The sequence below is a fragment of the Stenella coeruleoalba genome, assembly GCF_951394435.1.
Source record: "Stenella coeruleoalba genome assembly, chromosome: 3".
NCBI classification, from domain to species: domain Eukaryota; kingdom Metazoa; phylum Chordata; class Mammalia; order Artiodactyla; family Delphinidae; genus Stenella; species Stenella coeruleoalba.
In genome coordinates, this window is record NC_137148.1 from 140,218,893 (window position 1) to 140,238,911 (window position 20,019).

General features: G+C 36.1%; 1 long non-coding RNA gene across 1 annotated transcript in view; it reads right to left on the bottom strand.

Moving 5' to 3' along the window:
* LOC307185042 overlaps positions 1-10,624 on the bottom strand; it is a 191,561-nt gene extending 180,937 nt beyond the window's left edge. Inside the window, exon 1 of the long non-coding RNA XR_013827862.1 lies at positions 10,020-10,624. This is a non-coding gene — a long non-coding RNA (uncharacterized lncRNA). The remainder of the gene's footprint in view (positions 1-10,019) is intronic.
* Between the last annotated feature and the right edge of the window lie 9,395 nt (positions 10,625-20,019).

Here is a 20,019-nt window from a genome sequence, read left to right on the forward strand (position 1 = left end):
TATTTGTATGATCACTGTGACTTTATCATCTCTTTTCTACCTTCCCCAACCATGCACCCACCTAGATATATGTTTAATAGAGGCAGCAGTCATGTTTATTTTATTCATCTCAAAGTCTATATCTACAATATAATGTATTGCCTAATACACAGGTTCAAAATAAATTTTATATAATTAATCAATACCTAATAAAAAAGAGAAAATAATAGAGAATAATTATGTAATCTAAAAAATGCCTAGAATTTATTTTTCTTATATTTCTATTTTCCATGGTATTTCACTCTCCTGACTTAAATACTGGAATTTTGTTATTTTATTGATGTTTCAATAAAGGGTTTGTTTTGCTAAGAAAAATCAAAAGTGGATGTGTCAATTGACTGTCATATAAAACTTCTGTTTTTGTGGGGGTTTTTTGGTCCTAAAAATGACAATGTATTTATCTCAGGTTTCTACCCTTGAACCACTTTTCTTCTCCTTACACTTCTCATTGTCAATGGGTAGATTCCCAAATATTTACCTCAGTCCTGATTCTGAGCTGTAGATCTGTTCTTCCGTCCTGCTTATCCATCCTGGACGTTCAGTCTTATTAAATACAGCATGCACACATTTAAACTTTGCTGTGTGAACTGATTCTCCTTGACTATTCACAACATCTGTAAAGTAACACTACCTTTTTCCCAACCACCTAATTTAGAAACCTGAAAGTGATCCAGGGTAACTTCATTTCCCACACTCTCCATGCATACACTCAATCACAAAATCTTGTTTATTTCATTGATTCCTTCTTATTTACTGCTATCACAACTACCTTAGTTCAGAAAATTATCATTTTTACCTGGGTTGTGGCAGCATTCTTGACTTACAGCCTGTCCTTTCAATTCACCTCCTGCTCTGCTACCAGAATCACCTTGCTAAAATACGAAACAGGTTATGCCACTCCCCTGCTTAGAATACGTCAATAGTCCAAGACTCCTTAGCAAGACATACAATGTCCTTTAAGATCCTGTTCCACCTGCCTCTCTAGCATCTTCTGCTACTCTCTGACATGTTCTCCACTACTACCAAGTTAGTTCTTTTCCACATCTTTTAACATCTGCCTCAAATACTAATATCTCACCTCCAATCTCCACCCCACAGTTTTTCTATCAATCATCGTAGTTTAACACAATATAAGGTACGTGCACAACTTAGTCAGCCGGTGTGGTACTATTCATTATAGCCTCTCAGGTACCTAGGCAGATGGAGGCTACGTAGAAACCTGTGTGTCTGCAGTTTAAGTGGTTCTTAAACCCACTGCTTGGAAGTGATACACATACATCAACCCCACATATTTCATTGACCAACTCAGGTGCATTCCCACGCCTAACTTCACAGTGGGCACAGAAGTGCAATCCTTCCATTGGTCTGAAAGGCACAAAGCTATATTATATTAGTAAAATTTCACCTTCACACTACACTCCTTTATGATTCAGCCTAGGCATCAACTTAATGGGAAAACTTCTTTGTTCATCAGTTTTTTTAGCACATCTTTCTCAGAGCATGTACCAAACAACTGCAATTTGTAGACTATGTTTTGTCATCCTCAACTAACTGAACTCCATGAGGATAGAAGCTACATTCTATTTATGTATTCCTAGTTCCTGTATTGTGTGATGTCCAGCATAGTGTAATTACATAACTATATATTAAGTGAGTGAATGAATCACTGAATGAATGAGTGAATGAATTAATTGTAACCAGTTTCTGGAGATTCAATTATGTAAGGAATTCTGCCCCATTAGGACCCTCTTTCAGAAGGGTGCTCTACTTTATCTAAAAATAAGATGACCCAAATTGAACCCAAGGCAAATTCTAATATGTCACATATTCTATCGGAAAAAAAAACTTAAATTAAAGCTGTACATGTTCTCTCAACCCTCCCTCCTAAGATATGATTTCCCCTGAGGCCTATGTATCTCACTCCACCTCACAATGGTAACACAAAGGAAGACTGATTCTGTGAACCCTAAGCTTTGTAGAAGACTGTGAAACCAATTATACTATAAATAAAAATGAAAGACTTTGTCTAGGAGATTTATCACTGGCAAAATAGGCCAGGACCTAAGGAATTATTTTTGTTTACATCACTGGGTTGCAATGATTAGAGGTGTATGACAATAAATAATTAAATCCATTATTAAACACATAAAACACACACAAAATTACTGATTCACAATTTTGGGGATATTTTACCCTACCAAACTCTACTTCTCATGCATGTCATATATTGTACTGGGTCTCAATCTTTAAAACAAAGTAGAGCTTTCCTCTTGTTTAAAGGAAACGTAGATGAAACAAATGTCAGGCAAGCCCACGTAACTAGCTAGTGGCCTGCAGGAATAAAGCTTTGAGAATCACGACCTGTATTCAAGGACCCGGTAAGTCTACAGCCAATACTCACCATGACTGTGTTCCAGGGCAGAGGTGAGAGTGACCTGCCATGTACTGTCTTCCTACTGAATTTCACTGTAGATTAGATGATTTAATAGTGCATAATCTTTAGAATGAAATGAGTTTTTCAAAGTCTGTGTCAAGGTCTGATTGCCGTGAATTAGCAGTTCATATATTCACATATTTTTTTTCAAGAACAATAAAGTAACAGTCAGTAGCTAACTTTTTGAGTTCTGTACCAGGCTCTGTGTACCTTATCTCATTAAATCCCTGTTTGGGTACTGCTTTTATCCTCACCTTCCGGACGAAGAGAGGAAGGCTCAGAGAGTATAAATAAATTGTGTAAGGTCATACGGTGCTGGAAACCTTTAATATTACACTATTCTCCCAGTTCCCCAGATATTTCCAGATGGCTTGGATGATATCTCAAAATTGAAGAATGGTTTTTAATTTCCACATCATTTAAATCTCTGCTACTTCAAAATATTAAGTTTAGAGATAATACTCTGGCAAAGGACCCTTAGCTTTCTTAACCAATCTGTCCTTGACCTATTGTATTTGACCAGCACAGTGTTTAAGAAAAAGATTTTTTAATGCTTTGAGGCTGGGAAGGCATTCATGCTGCATTCCCACACAACCACTCCCTACTGTGATACACCCCGGTAAGTCACACGTTATTATTTTAATAGCCTCCAAAGACATTTGAGTTTATTATATCTCCTGACACAATCAACATCATTTCTGCCCACGAGGTCTCCTTGGTTCCTCTGTTACATTCAGTTTAGCCTCTGACATAGTCCTGATTTTACTGGCAGGGCCCATAATCATTCCATCTTTTATGTTAAAAAAAAAAAAAAAAAAGGAAAATCCCATGTACCTCAAAGTATTAATATGGTCATAACACAAATTCATTTAATATGACTCTTTGTAAGTTACATTGTGAATTTAACAGAACAACTGTGTTAAGAAAAGAGAGGCAGAGAAAGCCAATCTCCCAGAATGGAATTTCAGACCGTCAGGTTAATATGAAGTATTTTGGGGATATATGAGGATCATTTAGTGAGCAATTCAAATCCCAACTTGTGGGTAAGCATTTCTGCATAAAATAGAGCCCAGAAATGCCCACATTCCTACTGCTGACCACAGTCTGTTAGGTTAATTTCCTCTATTAATTGAATCACTGACATTCTTTCCTTCATCTAAATTGGAAACAGGAATTGTACTGAATGACTTTTCTACTCATATTTGTAATATGGGAAGAATTAGTGCTTCATTTTTCCCTTTTTTAAAAACTTTGACCAGTTCACAAAAGGACACTTATTTAAATAATATACAAGTAGTAATTTATGTGCTATAACCTATTTACATATAGTTAAACCCATTATCAGAGTTCTAAAATTTTCTTGAAATTTTTTATCTTATAGGTCTAAATTCTATAAAACATTGTCAGAGAAAGTGTAGAAAATGTTTATCAACACATGATTTCTTTTTTGTTTTCTTTTCGTTTTATGTAAAGTAAATGGTCGCAGAACTATCTTGGTCTAACTACCTTAATGGGATTTTTTTGGAATACTTTTATAATCTGTAAAAGATATATCTTCCATGCTAGAGAATAACCATATCATAATGAAAACATTAGCCTTCCTGTCAGTTTTCAACTTTTTAATCTTTTAGAATTTAGATCAAATTCTCTGCTTGAATTGACAGTCCCTGCCTAATCCCTCCAAATTCTGGGAGCTTTATATATTATCATCTTAGCGTTTAATGGAATGTAACTCTACACAGTGCAGACATAAATCCAAAATGCCTATAATTAAAGAGAACTGATTTTTTCAGGGATGCACATTCATACCTAAGACTTCACCCAAATTAGTTAAGGAATTTCCTAAAATATAATAAAATAGTTTCGTGATTTCCTCCATGTTTCTCTCAGTTACCTAGGGTGCCTAGCTTGAGGGGTATTTACATATGAAATATTTACCTTCCTTGCAATCATTTATTTAGCTAAGGAAAAAGATACTATCAATAATTTTAAAAAGTGCTTAGGAGCTAAATAAATATTTCTCACCCTCTTTGGTCAATCTATTTAGAAGAATGACTTTTTAAAATTGACCTGACTCAATTAGTAGCAGCAGTCAATCAGCCTAAAATTATCTACTGATTATTTATGCATCATTTCAAGCCAAAAGGGGCTTGATTCATCAGGAAAGCATGGGTTTATTAGTGTGAAAAGGCTCTGCTAACCAAAAAGGTCAGTCGTTATTATGTAATAATAATATTGACTGGACATACAATACCCTGGATTTTAATGTTAGGAAAGGGTGTGAAGTAAAGTGGTCTGTGTCCATGGAATCAATATCCTTTGCACTTCTCAGGTGCATGTGCCTACATTCAGAATGAAGGTACTCATCATTATAGAATATGACTTAGATAATTTAATAAGGTGTGAATGAGATTTCTGTGGAAACAAGGATTTCCTTCAGACTAGCACTTGATTTGGTTTCTTTGTGCTTCAATACAAGCTACAAATCCTCACAATGCTCTTTCTAAATTTCTATTAGATTTATAAAAAGCTTAGAGAAAAGTTCATGAGATTCTTAGATTAAGGTAGCTAAATAGAAATACTTTTGTTGGTGTATATTCTGAAGATGTTTATCATTTATGTATACTACTTAAATGTTTCCTGATCCTTCATAGCCAAAGTGCCATGAATATTAGAGATGAAAAACTGAGAAAATATAAATATATACATATTTATATGTATATATATATATCAATTTGAGCTTTATAAGAAGCCATTTTTGTACTACTATTGGAAGGTGTTTGAGTATTTGTTTAACCTTCTCCTTCCTTGCAGACAGAATATATATATATGCATACATATACACACATACACTAATTATAATTATATAAATTAATATATACTTATATATTTACATGTAATTTATCATACATATAATTTACCAATATATTTATTAAACATAATTTATTATTTACTAAGATAGAATATATATATCTTGGTGAAAAATATATATATATTAGTAAAAATACTCATGCCTGAAAGCTGACAGGAAATTGCAATCCTGTAAAAGCATAAGGATAGCAATCAAATTTATCTTCTTGTTCTTCCCCGGTGGCACAGTGGTTGGGAGTCCGCCTGCCGATGCAGAGGACATGGGTTCGTGCCCCGCTCCGCGAAGATCCCACATGCTGCGGAGCGGCTGGGCCCGTGAGCCATGGCCGCTGAAAACCTTTGTGTCCGGAGCCTGTGCTCCGCAATGGGAGAGGCCACAACAGTAAGAGGCCCGTGTACAGCAAAAAAAAAAAAAAATTAATCTTCTTAAAATATTTCTAATCATAATCCTTCCCTGTCCCCAAAACCTTATTCATGAATTCCATTTAGTTAAGTAAACAAAAGTCCCACCAACTCCTTACCCAGATGTTCAAAGCTCTCCATGGTATATGCTCAACCTCTGTTGGCAAACACTTCTCACTCTGTCCTTCTTTTACAATATACATGTCTTGTATCATCATAGTAATTTTTCTCATTTTATTCTCCCTTCTCAAAATGGTCACCCCTGGTTTTTTTACATGTCTGAATTGTACCTACCCTCCAAGGGCAAGCATAAATGTCACTTTGACCAGAAGCCTGCCCTGATTTTATCTGGAGGCATTTATTTCTCATGCTTCTAAACTTTCAAAGGACTTTATTTATGCCTCTCTCACTACAGTCATTACTTTCTATTTTTTATTGTACTTATTTCCATTATTAGCCATTACTTTAAGCCCAGTCAGTATCTGAGCATGATTGACCTTTGTATTTTTCACAATGTTGTGCATAGTAGGTGCTCAATATATTGACTGAAGCAAGGCTATAATAGTAGAGAAGTCACCATGACAGTAACAGTAATGATTGCTTATCATTAACTGAGTAATTTGTAAGTGCTGAGAACTGGGTTAAGTAAGTACTTTATACTCACCAGGGAGAATCTAAAATTTACAAACTGTAAAAATCAATTTATTTGACTCTAAATATTCTGGGTATATGTCTATCCAAAGTTACCACAAAATAATTTTAAGAATGATCAATAAAAAGATAAAAATATTTTTAAATTCAAAGTGAATATTATAACAATGTTTGCTACTTCTATGAAAGCTCAAAACCCTTAATGTTCATCACATTTTTCAATCTTGGGAAGATTTTTTAAATGGTACACATCTTTAAAGAAAAGATCATCAATTTCTGATGCTGTTCACAACCACAAAACCTGAGAAGGTGAAGGGAATGCCGTTAAATGCCACTGAAGCTTAGAAAAGTGTTTTCAGACCTCATTCATTTCCTCTGTCAGTAAGAAAATATTGCGTTCAGACAATAGAAAAGAAACTAGTAATAGGAATTGCTGCAAATTCTGTTTGTGTTGATCCTTTAGGTTCAAGCCTTTCATTTCATGGGCTGCACCTGTTAAGAAGAGGGCTGGGGGAGCTGGATTATTCATTTCTATAATTAAAGAGATACCCAGTCATTGAAATATAATGCGTTTCTCTGTGACTGACAGCCGCTATGATTGGATGTTAGCGATGGGCCACATGGAAGATGAATTCAGGTAATATCCAATTTTTTTTCCTCCTTCTCTCAGAAATGTCTCAAATTGACACTAATTTGATAGTCTCAAATCCCAGAGCCCCATGGATACTGAGAATGGAATGTAAAGAAATTCTCCTTGGTGTCAGTCAGCAACTCTCTTTTCTTCAGGTTACAAAAGGTGATTGACAGGAAGAGAAGGCCTGCTCACTGCTACAACAGAGATGAACTTGAAAACTGGATTGGCAGACATCTGCTCTGGATTTTTTTTTCTAATTGGGATACCAGTGATGATGAAGAGTTGATGATAAGAGTTCATGGGAAGACAGATACCTTTAACAACCACTTTCAAAGTCAGATGGCACAACAGAGAAGCCCCAAGCAAATTAAAGCCAGGGTTCACTGAACACATTTTCCTTCTTCCTTTTAGCCATTCACTTAACACCAAATTAAAGATTAGAGGTAAAAATACAAAGACCCCTACTCTAGGTCTAGGACTAGGACTTTGCCTTAGGACTTCCCCATAAAATATATATCCCAAACACTTCACCCTTTGCACATTGTAAATGAGGAATAAATAAACACAAGTTGAGTAAAAGAGAGTAAAAAAACAGAGAATACAATTTTCCTCAAAAACAAAAATAGGAAGGCAAGTTGCCTATTTGCAATATTTTAAGTGAACTATAGATGACCCTAAAGAGGCCACACATACACACATGCACACTATAGGTACCAGAGGTGAAGGCCCTCTGCTCACGGGAGCAGAATTAGATGCAGCACCTCTCAGTGCACATTACTTTGCCTTGGTCAGGTGAATCTTTGCACACCAGGCCAGGTCTGGCCAGATCTCATCTTGATACATCTGCCATTATCTGGAAAAACTTGCATGATATATGTTTCAGGGAATATATATTCAATAGCAATAAGGCTAATTTCTCAATGAGAGTTAAGTGTTCAGGTATTACAAATAACTACATCCAGCACCCTAGAAAGCAGTTTTACCCAAAAGAAAGCACTTTCCAAATACAAGAAAATCATACCGGAAAAAGAAATATATTACTAGTTTAAATTTCCAATTAATTCATTACCTGGTATAAGCATTAGGGAGAAAGTATGAGTCATACAAGTTTCTGAATATTAACTCCATGTGTTTTCACTGCCTTACTATCAGCACCTAGAAGACTTCCTAGTATATAGCTGGCTTACAATTACTTGTTAAACTAATGAATATGCAAAAAATATTCAGAATGCTGGGCCATCTCCCAGATATTGTTCAGAGCTCAGGTGATCCAAACTAGCCCCGAAATAGAAAATACCCTAGGTATTTCCAGTTCTATATTGGCTTCTAGTACTCTCATTTCTAACTTGATTGTTTTAGAAAACCCAAATAGGGCTTGTTTAATTAGCAGCAAATGTTGCAAACTGTTAAAAATACAACTTCAGCTGAAACCCTTGCCCTTTTCATTTCCACCACCTTATTCAACCTTATGTTAACATCTTTTATTACAGGGCCTTCCTTTTAAATCCTGAGGAGAAAGTATGCATTGGGAGTTGTATTTGAGTTGCATGTACCACCTGAATGCAGTTCCTTAAGAACTTGTGTGCTATTGTCTATTGTAGAAAATAGCCCATCAAGCCTGCTAAGACAAAGATTCAAGGCGAAGAACAGATTGCTGAGCTTTCCAAAGATACAATTATCCATCTCATGGCTAGATCATCTTAGCATAGATAAGAACAAGACTGTCAGAGAGCTGAAATGATGTTGTGCCATCTACCAGTTACACCAACAGGTGCACAGAGAAAATGTATCCACTCATTTATTCAGCAAATATTTATTGAACATTTACTTCAGGTAAGCTCTGTGCTATGATCTTGGCTAAAGAAGTGCATACACAGTTCCTGCAAGGAACTCCCAGTCTGGCAGTGGAGATACAGGGGTAATCCTTGGTCAAATTTCTCTCTATGGGACAGAAAATGTCTGCCAAAAATTGGCAGACAAGAAATGACTTTGTCTTCCACTTCACCCAAAAATAAAGATGAAAATCACAAAGTTTGATTAGTAAGTTAGTCACAGTAATTTCTGTGTGCCCAGACATTACAAACCAAAGTAAGTAAACAAGTACTGCGAGAAATATATAATACACCAAGGTTCCTATCGGAACTCCTTTTATCCAAAAATTCCTTTGCTCAGTTTTAAGGTTGCTACTAAGTAATTGTCTTCTATTCCTTAAACCTGCCTCAAATGAGATAATGCAATCATGACTACAGATTTCACCACTGCTAATCATTCTGCCCCGGGGAACGTTTCCAGACAGGTGAAATTTTCTCCACCTTCTTTTGAGTTACTCAGCTGGTAACCCTTCTTCATCACCCAAACCTTCAAAAAAAAAAAATGCAGAAAGCCTAAAACTGCTCACATTTAAAAATTCCTCACTAGTAAGAGCTAAAACAAATGATATTTGAGTTAAATACTGTTTATTATCCCCTGGAGTACGTAATAAATCAACAGTAGAAAAACGCTTTGACGACTCTCCATCCCTGTGACCCAGAACATCATCTCGCTGCTCACCAGAGAGCCATAGTCAGTTTCAAGATGGCGACAGAGAAAGACAGACCCCCGGCACCACTCACCTACCACAGACACACCCAATTTACAGCTACGTGTGCAACAACGTCCTCTGAAAAAAGCCTAAAGGCTGTGGCTCCAGAAACTCCTCGGTGAAGGATAGAAGGCTCACATCAAAGCAGGTAGGAGAAGCTAGGACATAACTTCCCCACACACCCTGACCCCAGCTCCGCGACCCAGTCAGAAGGGAACCCGAAAGCCAGAGTTTCTTCCTGAGGAGCGAAGGGTTTGAGCCCCACCTCACGCACCCCCAACTTTTAGGACCTGCACCTGAGAGATGAGCCCCCGAAACACCTAGTTTTGAAAACATCAGGGGTCATGTCCATGATATATCCAGAGTATATCAGGGATTTGAGAAGAGAGCTGGCAGCTCGGACTCACCTGCCCCAGGGCGCAGCGTGGAAGCGGCTAGACGGAGAAGCGCCCAGGTTTTGTGGAGAAAAGGCTCATTTGCTCATCTTGGAGCGTCAGCCTGAGGGGCAGGTCGCTGATTTGACGCGCATTTGACGCCTGCTGGGTGCCCTCTAGGGTCGGAACCAGGGCGCAGCCTTTGCCTCTTCCGCTTTGCGCCAGCCCGTGGGCGCCATTTTTCTTTTTTTTTCTTTCGCTTTTTTTTTCCTTTTTCTCATCCTGGTCGGGGCCATCGCTGCATTCTCATTCTACCGCCCTCCAGAGCACCAAAATCTCTCAGAGGGGAATTTTTACACGCAGCTGGTGCCCAGGTTTTAGTTTCTGGCGTCTGGGTCTTTGCAGCAGCTGCCCTGGGGATGCCTCTTGATCGCTTGGCCCTGATAGGGGGGTGGGGCTTGCATTCCCGGGCCTCACGGGCCTGTAACAAGCGAAGAGATAGTGCTTAAAAGGCTACCACCCCTAGGGCAACACACACACGACTGACTTTAACACACTCCCAGTCTTTCTGTGAAAGAGGCCTGTTTGCCTGTCCAGAAGCTTCAGCCTGAATCTTAAAGGCAAAAAAAGAAAAAAAAAAAAAAAGCTCATTGTTACAGAGAACGGATTGGTGGATGTCAGAGGTGGGTGGAGGTGGGCGAATGGGCAAAAGGGTGTCGAAAGGTACACATTTCCAATTATAAAATACATAAGTCAGGGGTATGTAATGTACAGCATGGTGACTATAGTTAATAATTCTGTATTGCATATTTGAAAGTTGCTAAGAGAGTAAATCTTACAAATTCTCTTCATAAGAAAATAAAACTTTGTTAACTATAGTGATGAATGTGGTCTACATTTATTGTAGTGATGATTTCACTGTATACACAAATATCAAATTTCACTGTATACACAATACCTTCTACACCTGAAACTAAAGTTATATATCGATTATACCTCAATTTTTTTAAAAAAGAACCATAATTAGGCCTAGCCCAAGGAAGAAAGTCACTTTTGATTTCAGCAGTTTCTCAAAAATGTCAGGTAGGCAAAGAAAAAGCAATCAAATCTGGTGAACTAAGTGATAATATACATGGTCTTATAAAAGGAGCCTCCAATTCCATCTTCTCAGGAAGTCTTCCAAGAGAAGGTCATTGCTGGGATGAATCTTTCATACTCAATAGGAATTAGCCAGGAGGAGGAGAGACAGAAAAAAAGAAAAGGAAATTGATTCAGTAGGACAAACAGAACATGCCAAGGCATACTAAACAGCATTAAAATATGAGAGACCAGAGAGACGTCTCACTATGGGCACAAAAAAGTTGAATCTAGCTAAAGTATATATGTAAATTGAGACATCTGAGGCGGTAGAAGTAGGATAGCAGTAGAATGTACAGTAAGTTAGACAAAGAATAGAGAAGTAAGAAGTTCAGTAGGTAGGTAGATAGGAAGCAAGTTTGGGCAAGTTCATGAGGATCTTATAAAACTTTGGTATGAAACTTGAACTTGATCCATAGAATGGTGACCCATGAATAATTTTAAACCAGCTCCTCAGATCTGTGATTCAGAGAGATCATTGTGATTCCAGTGTGGATAGAGGGGTAGAGACTGATAAGGCTAAAGACAGTAAAGAATCAGGTAGTTCTAAAATTGACTGAAGATAGGCATGGAAAGAAGCTGGTAGTTTTGAAAACATTTGAATAATAGAGAATGTGTAAGGGGAAGGAAAGTGTTGAATCAAGTGTGTTACTAAAGTTTAACAGCTGTTAGAAACTAAGTCTAAATGAGAGTATATTCCTTTTTTTTTTTTTTTTTAGAAAGTATGTCCTTAGAGGATCTTATATCAGCGTGGCTACACCCATTTCCCAATAAGCAAGTCTTTTCTTAGGATAAAAAAAAAAAACAAAAAAACTTTGGCTTTATAATTAAATCCAAGTGCACAAAAAAGGAGAAATAATTAAACAAAACCCAAATAGAATAAATTACCTGTTAATTGTTTTACATGTTCTTTGTAATCCATACATTTGTTCTTTTTTGTGTAATTTAATAGGATTTATTATTAACTACAGTAAAATATACCCATTTTTCATTGTATAGTTCCATGAGTTATGACAAATGTATACACTCAAGTAAACACAACCAAAATAAAAATGGAGAATGTATCCACTACCTCAAAATATTCTCTCTCTTTAACATCAATCTCACTACCACCCTCAGCTCCAGACAGCCATTGATCTACTTTATGCCACTATCAATCAGTTTTGGCTTTTGAGGATTTCCACATAAATAGAACCATACACTATGGACTCTTTGTATCTGACCTCTTTCACTCAGCATAAAGTTTCTGAGATTCATCCATGTTGTTGAATATATCAGTAATCTCTTTCTTTCTTGTATTACTGAGAAGTATTCTGTTGTATAAATGCACCGTAGATTATCTACTGTCCTGTTGTTGTATATAGTGGTTCTTTCCGGTTCTTGACATTATGAATAAAGCTGCTTGTACATTCATGTACAAGACTTTTAGTAGCTATACGTTTTGCTCTAGAATCCTCACAGTTATCTAGGTACATAATCATCCTATTTGAGAATAAAGACAAATACACTACTCCCTTTCAAATTTGTATTGTCTCATTGCACATGTTAAGAGCTCCAGTGGTGAGAGTAGATCTTGTCTTTTTTTTTCCAGTCTTAGAGGGAAAGAATTATTATTGATTTTCAAATATTAAGCCAGCTTTGCGTTCCTCAGATGAATCTCAATAGGACATGATATATTATTGTTTTTAGATTGCTGGATTCAATATATTAATATTTTCTTAAGGATCCTTTGTATTTATGCTCATGAGGGATATTTTTCTCAATTTTCTTTTCTTATAATTATCTGGTTTTGATGTTTCTGGCCATGATGTTTCTGGCCTCACAATGACCATTTTTGAATGGGCATTGGACATTTTGAATGTTACACTATGTTTCTGAATTTTATTGTCTTGCTTACAAGAGTTGAGGTTTGTTTTATCAGCAGTGAAGTAGCTTGAAGATCAGCTTTGTCCTGCTAATGCTTTTCTACTCTTTCCTTTCTCCCGTCCCTCCCTCCCTCCCTCCCTCCCTTCCTTCCTTCCTTCCTTCCTTGCTTCCTTCCTTCCTCCCTCATGGTCCCTATTGCCCAAGCTCATCACCCCTACTCACACACAATGTGTTGGATAAGCACCCTGTTTATTTGTATATTATCCTGTAAAATGATTTTTTATTTTGCATAATTGGCCCATGCTATACATCTTCTGCTTCTTGGTTTTTTTGGGGTTTTTTTGGTTTTTTTGTTTTTTTTTTTTTTGTGGTACGCGGGCCTCTCACTGTTGTGGCCTCTTCCGTTGTGGAGCACAGGCTCCGGAGGCGCAGGCTCAGTGGCCATGGCTGATGGGCCTAGCTGCTCCGCGGCATGTGGGATCTTCCCAGACCGGGGCACAAACCCGTGTCTCCTGCATCGGCAGGCAGACTCTCAACCACTGCGCCACCAGGGAAGCCCTATTTTTTAAGCACTATGTTTCTAACATGTATTTATGTTGCTATGTGGACATATTTATTTATTTATTAAAGTATAGTTGATTTACAATGCTGTGCCAATCTCTGCTGTATAGAAAAGTGACTCAGTTTTACATATATATACATTCTTTTTTAAATATTCTTTTCCATTATGGTTTATCCCAGGAGATTGTATACAGTTCCCTGTGCTGTACAGTAGAACCTTGTTGTTTATCCATTCTAAATGTAATAGTTAGCATCTACCAACACCAAATTCCCAGTCTGTTCCTCCTCCACCCTCTTCCTTGGCAACCACAAGTCTGACCTCTATGTCTGTAAGTCTGTTTCCGTTTTGTAGATAGGTACATTTGTGCCATATTTTAGATTCCACATATAAGTGATATCCCATGGTGTATGCCTTTCTCTTTCTGAGTTACTTCACTTAGTATTATAATCTCTAGTTGCATCTGTGTTGCTGCAAATGGCATTATTTCATTCTTTTTTATGGCTGAGTAGTATTCCATTGTGTATATGTACCACATCTTCTTTATCCATTCATCTGTCAATGGACATTTAGGTTGCTTCCATGTCTTGGCTATTGTAAATAGTGCTGCTATGGACATAGGGTTGCATGTATCTCTTTGAATTATAGTTTTGTCCGGATATATGCCTAGGAGTGGGATTGCTGGATCATATGGTAATTCTATTTTTAGTTTTCTGAGGAACCTCCATACTGTTCTCCATAGTGGCTGTACCAACTTACATTCCCACAAATAGTGTAGGAGGGTTCCCTTTTCTCCACACCTTCTCCAGCATTCATTATTTGTTGACTTTTTGATGATGGCCATTCTGACCAGAGTGAGGAGATACCTCATTGTAGTTTTGATTTGCTTTTCTCTGATAATTAGTGATGTTAAGCATCTTTTCATGTGCCTACTAGCCATCTATATGTCTTCTTTGGAGAAATGTCTATTAAGGTCTTCTGCCCATTTTTCAATTGGGTTGCTTGTTTTTTTGTTGTTGAGTTGTATGAGCTGTTTGTATAATTTGGAGATTAAGCCCTTGTCGGCCACATCATTTGCAAATATTTTCTCCCATTCCATAGGTTGTCCTTTTGTTTTATTTTTGTTTGTTTGTTTTTATGATTTCCTTTGCTGTGCAAAAGCTTGGAAGTTTGATTAGGTCCCATTTGGTTTTTTTTTTAATTTTATTTCTATTGCCTTGGAAGACTGACCTAAGAAAACATTGGTACGATTAATGGACACCGTTTTGTGTTTTTTTTCCTAGGTCTGTACAGCATCTCTATAGGGTCTCACATTTTCTTATCCACTCTCGTAAACTGGACACCTAGCTTTTCTCCAACTCCTTATAACCACAGACATTACTCTGAATAAGAACCTCATTCAAATCCCCTTGTAGACTTATGGGAAAACTTCTGTTGGACATAGGAGTGGGACTTAGGGGTTATATAGCATATACAAGAATATTTAATTTAACAAAATCAGTGCCGTATTGCTCTCCAGGATGTCACGTTACACTCCCATTAATACAGGAGGGTCATTATAAAGATATTTTCTTTCAGTAGAAAACAATATATATATATATATATTTTTTTTTTTTTTTTGCGGTACGCGGGCCTCTCACTGTTGTGGCCTCTCCCGTTGTGGAGCACAGGCTCCGGACGCGCAGACTCAGCGGCCATGGCTCACGGGCCCAGCCGCTCCGCGGCACGTGGGATCTTCCCGGACTGGGGCAGAAACCCATGTCCCCTGCATTGGCAGGCGGACTGTCAACCACTGCGCCACCAGGGAAGCCCGAAAACAAAATATTTGGCGTTATTTATTTATTTATTTATTTTTTACAGGAAACACAGGGTAGACTTTGCGTAACTTAGAAACCCAAAGGAAAAAGCATTCTGTTGTAGACTGATTGTTTTATCAGGAAGAGGCTGTTTTACAGCTAATGAGGGAGTAAGATATGGAAATGGACTATACCAACAGTTTGTTCCCTGTACTGCCACCTTTCAAAAGAACAGAGAATATTTAACATATTCCTTCTAATTACATAGGAGAATGAATCACAGTTCTTTAAATGTAATAAAAAGAACAATTTCTCAAAGAAGGAAGCTACTCCCTGACAGACTTATCTAAAATAGGACAGAAAATTCGGCTTGGTTTAGGATTTGCAAGAAAATTATCCATAAATTCAACTAATTAAAAATATATATTAAATACTATGAAATTGTTGACATGGGGGCAAACATACATCATTAAGTTTGAAGGGTTTTTACCTTTCAAATCTGCCCAAATATTATCCATTAACAGCAGTTCTGAAAAATATCTGTTTTGAAAAATAACAATAGTGCTTCTGAAGTAGGAGTCCATTTTTTCCATAATTTCTTCCTCAAACTGATATAATTAGAATTCTAAATTACCAGTATAATTTATAGGTAACTCAAATTATTTCATTAACATACTTATATTTCCTATTTTTAAATGGATAAAATTGATTATTGGTCAATTGATTATTGACCAGAAAAATTATCACAAAATTACATATCATATTTTATAATAATAGTTTGTTTTTTCTTCACTGATGATAATATAATTATATATGATATATAAACAAATTTCACAGTCTCATTCACCACTGCATCTCCAGTGCTAGTAACACTGTTTGGTATAGAGTTTATGTTTAATAAATATTTTCTAAAAGAATATATTTCAATATGTACTTCTGATATCAAAAGTGTAATGGATCTAGTGTTGGGATTTATGGGTGTTAGTTCTGAATCTTTCATTTATGATAGCACTGCAGCAAGTGTATACTCAAATTCTGTGTGATCAACTTACCTCTGCTGGGCAATGAGATTATTTCAAAGCTGTTCTATTTCCATAATAGAAGTGGTCTGGCTCTTTTAGTAAGGCATATTTTAAAAGAAAAAGCTATTCAACAGAAAGGCAGCTCCATGAAAGAGCTCCAAGCATGGATATCACATGATTCCTTTTGAAAGAAATAATCCTAAGAAATAGGATAGAGGTAAGGCACATGAAGGCTTCAGACTGTAGGTAATAAGTGGTTTTGGGAACCTGTCAAATGGATCTGAAGCGAGCTCAGAAATGAGAAGAAAGTAATTGCATTTACCTAGCTACAAATGTAGTTTAAGAGGCTTAAAATGGGACACTACAGTTAAGAAGAGGTTGAGATCTCAAATCAATAGGATTAAAATTACCCTGTCTGTGTTACCTTGAGCATCCTCATCTGGAAATAATAATGACGATATTATCAATCACTGTGGGTTATTGTGAAGATTGATAAGTTAATGCATATCAATTTCATGACTTGCTAATACCCTCAATAAATATTAACTGTTATCATTGTAATTTGTAGCTACCTTTTAAGACATCAACATTAACACATATATTCTGACTTCTATTTACTTTAACCCCTATTCTCAAACATTGTAATGCAGTGGAACTTGCAAGAACCTGCATAAGAACTGTGTGTTTATAGTTGTCAGTCTCCCATTTCTTAAAAAAGCATAAGATAGGGATAAGCCACCTTAAAACATCCCTTGGTAGCAGCTATTCTAAGGACTACCTTACAATACATGTACTACTTATATCATATTACATAAACAAAGTATGGGTTATTCTGCCTTCTGAAAACTAAAGTATATAGCAAGTTCAAATCAACATTTTTTGTGAATCCATCGAGATCTTGATAAGGAAAATAATTATATATATATGAATAAAATATGTATGTTATATATATTATATATAAATATTTCCTTCTCATTATCTCTCTCCATGAATTATTTTCAAGCTGTCAATACATACAATGGCCAAGAGGGAATTGTTTACCTGATTCTAAAGTCTATTTATGCATTTTTCAGGAGCTAGCAAGTATCACATTATATTTTCCCTTTTCTTTACCGAATGCTGTCTGACACATCTTCTTCTATTTAAAAATCAAAAAGCTAACCCAAGAAACTGCATCATTCCCTTGGGCATGAATATCTGTAACAAATATACCAGTACTTTGGTTGCAAAGAGAATTAAGGATGCATTAGCTATTTAGCATTCCCTGAATGACAAGCACACTCATGCCTCAAATGTATTGTAGAACAGAACAGAAAATGTAACATTTTCAGGATCAACTGCTTTGGTAATTTGACATTAATAACAATGATGGGTGCACACTGCAGTGTTCTTGAAAAATAGTGGTCCCTTCTGTGATATGATATTTATCTGACTTATAAGATAAACCCGTCACAACAATGCTGTACATATGAAAAGCTTTCCGGAGCAGAACACAACAACATGTGTCAAAAGGCAAACATCTGGATGACCACTGACCTGGATTACCATTTCTAGAAATTATCTTAAAGAATAAGAGAGAGGTGAACAAGGATGTTTCTTAGAATACAATTACAATCCTAACAACAATAGCAACAAAAGTGGAAACAATATAATTCTTCGAGTGAGAACCGATTAAGAGAACTAAAATAATACATGCTAGAAATACTATGTAAGCAAGAAAAATTACTTGTGGAAGTAGATGTATATAAATATATTGACAATACATTCAGACACAGATAAGTTTTTATGAGATTTGTATATATATGTATGTGTGTATATGTATGCATGTATATACATATAAATATATACACACACTGATTTGCAAAGATGTTTACAATATATATGTAAAGCAAACCACCCAGAGTTTTTAAGCTGTCTGTGGTACTGTTTTCTTCTAAAAGTCAATTACAACATTTACAGTTTCCATGTAACATACTGTGGAAAATCCAAAATCCCACCACTTGTCTTTTCAAAGGGCATCTTTCCCTAGTCAAGTATTTGGAAAAACAGGAAATGGGCCTCAAATTTGCTTCTGAATCAGTGTATACTGAAGCTTTGAAAATTTTATTTAATTTTTGAGTAGTGAATATATTCACGAGCTTGAAGTGTCAAACTACAGAAACATATGCAGAAAAACCTCTCTTTTTTTATCCTTTTAAACTTACCTTTGTCACTGTATTTGAAGTGAATTTCGTGCAGACAACATTGTTAGATCATGTTTTTCTATACCCTCTATCAATCTCTATATTTTAATTGGCATATTTAGATCATTTACATTTAACATAATTATTGATATATTATGGCTTAAGGCTGCCATTTTATATTTGTTTTCTGTTTGTTTCCCCCACTTCTCTTATGTTACGGTACTGTGGGTTATTTATTCATTATTTAGGGTTCATCTGGATTTTGCCTATAGCATTTTATGTAATTTTCTTAGAGGACACTCTGGGTATTACAATGTAAGTATGTAATTTACCACAATCTTCCAGTATTGACATTTTACAACTTTGAGTCAAGTATAGAAACATTACCTCATTTAGGTTCTCTTATCTGCCCAGCTTTTTAATTATAATTGTCTTAAGCATTTCCTCTACATACATGGAATACCGCATCAGATGATGACATAATTTTTGCTTCAACCACAAATTTGATTTAATAAACTCATAAGAAGTGGATTAATTTCTTATACAAACCCCTTTTTACTCATGCCAACATTCTTCCTTCCTTTCTGACCTTCCAAAACTTGTTTTGTTACCATTTCCTCCTGTTTAGAGAAATTCCTTTAACCATTTTAAGGGTGGTTTTGCTAGCAACAAATTATCTTTGTTTTCCTTCAACTGAGAATGTCTTTATTTCCTCTTTATTCCTGAAGGATAGTTTTCGCAGGATATAGAATTTGCTACTGACAGCTCTTTTAGTATTTAAAAATGTTGTGTTCCTCCCTGGGTATCCCCCATGCCTTCCTTGAGTCTGTAGGCTCCTCCCCTTTTCATAAGAGTTGTCTTTAAATGATTACAAATTATCTTATCTTTATGCAAAGCAATGTGTCTCATGTTTAAAGCTCTCCCTTTGGTATCATGTCCAGGGAGCCCTGCCTTTGTTAACAAAATTGCTCAGTGAGACTCTATCCTAAACAAGATATCCACTCCAGTACATAACCTTTAAGAAAATGGAAGCCTGACAACCAATTTTATAGCATTTATTTTTCTATTTTATGTAACAACTTTTTATAAAGTTAAAATTGTTATAATAAAGTTGCCTTTAAATTAATTTTAAAGAATTTATGTATACACTGATGTATGCATATTTAAAAATCTCGAAAATGGTTCTCAGTTCTTGAGATGCATTAGAATAATCTGCAATGCTTTTTAAAAATCCTGATGCTGGGGTTCTAAACCCATAGATTCTGATTCAGTTTTCTTGAGTGTTTCACAAGCTTTGTATTCTTCCATTCACAAAGGTCAGAATCTCAAGTCATCTTGGATTCCTCTTGCACCTTCATTTTCTTATAACTAATGCCTGTATATGCTTTTGTGGGATTCTTTTCAATATCTATTTTTCCTTTCTGTATTGCCTATCACTATGCTAATTCAGACTCTCATTACCGTTTACTA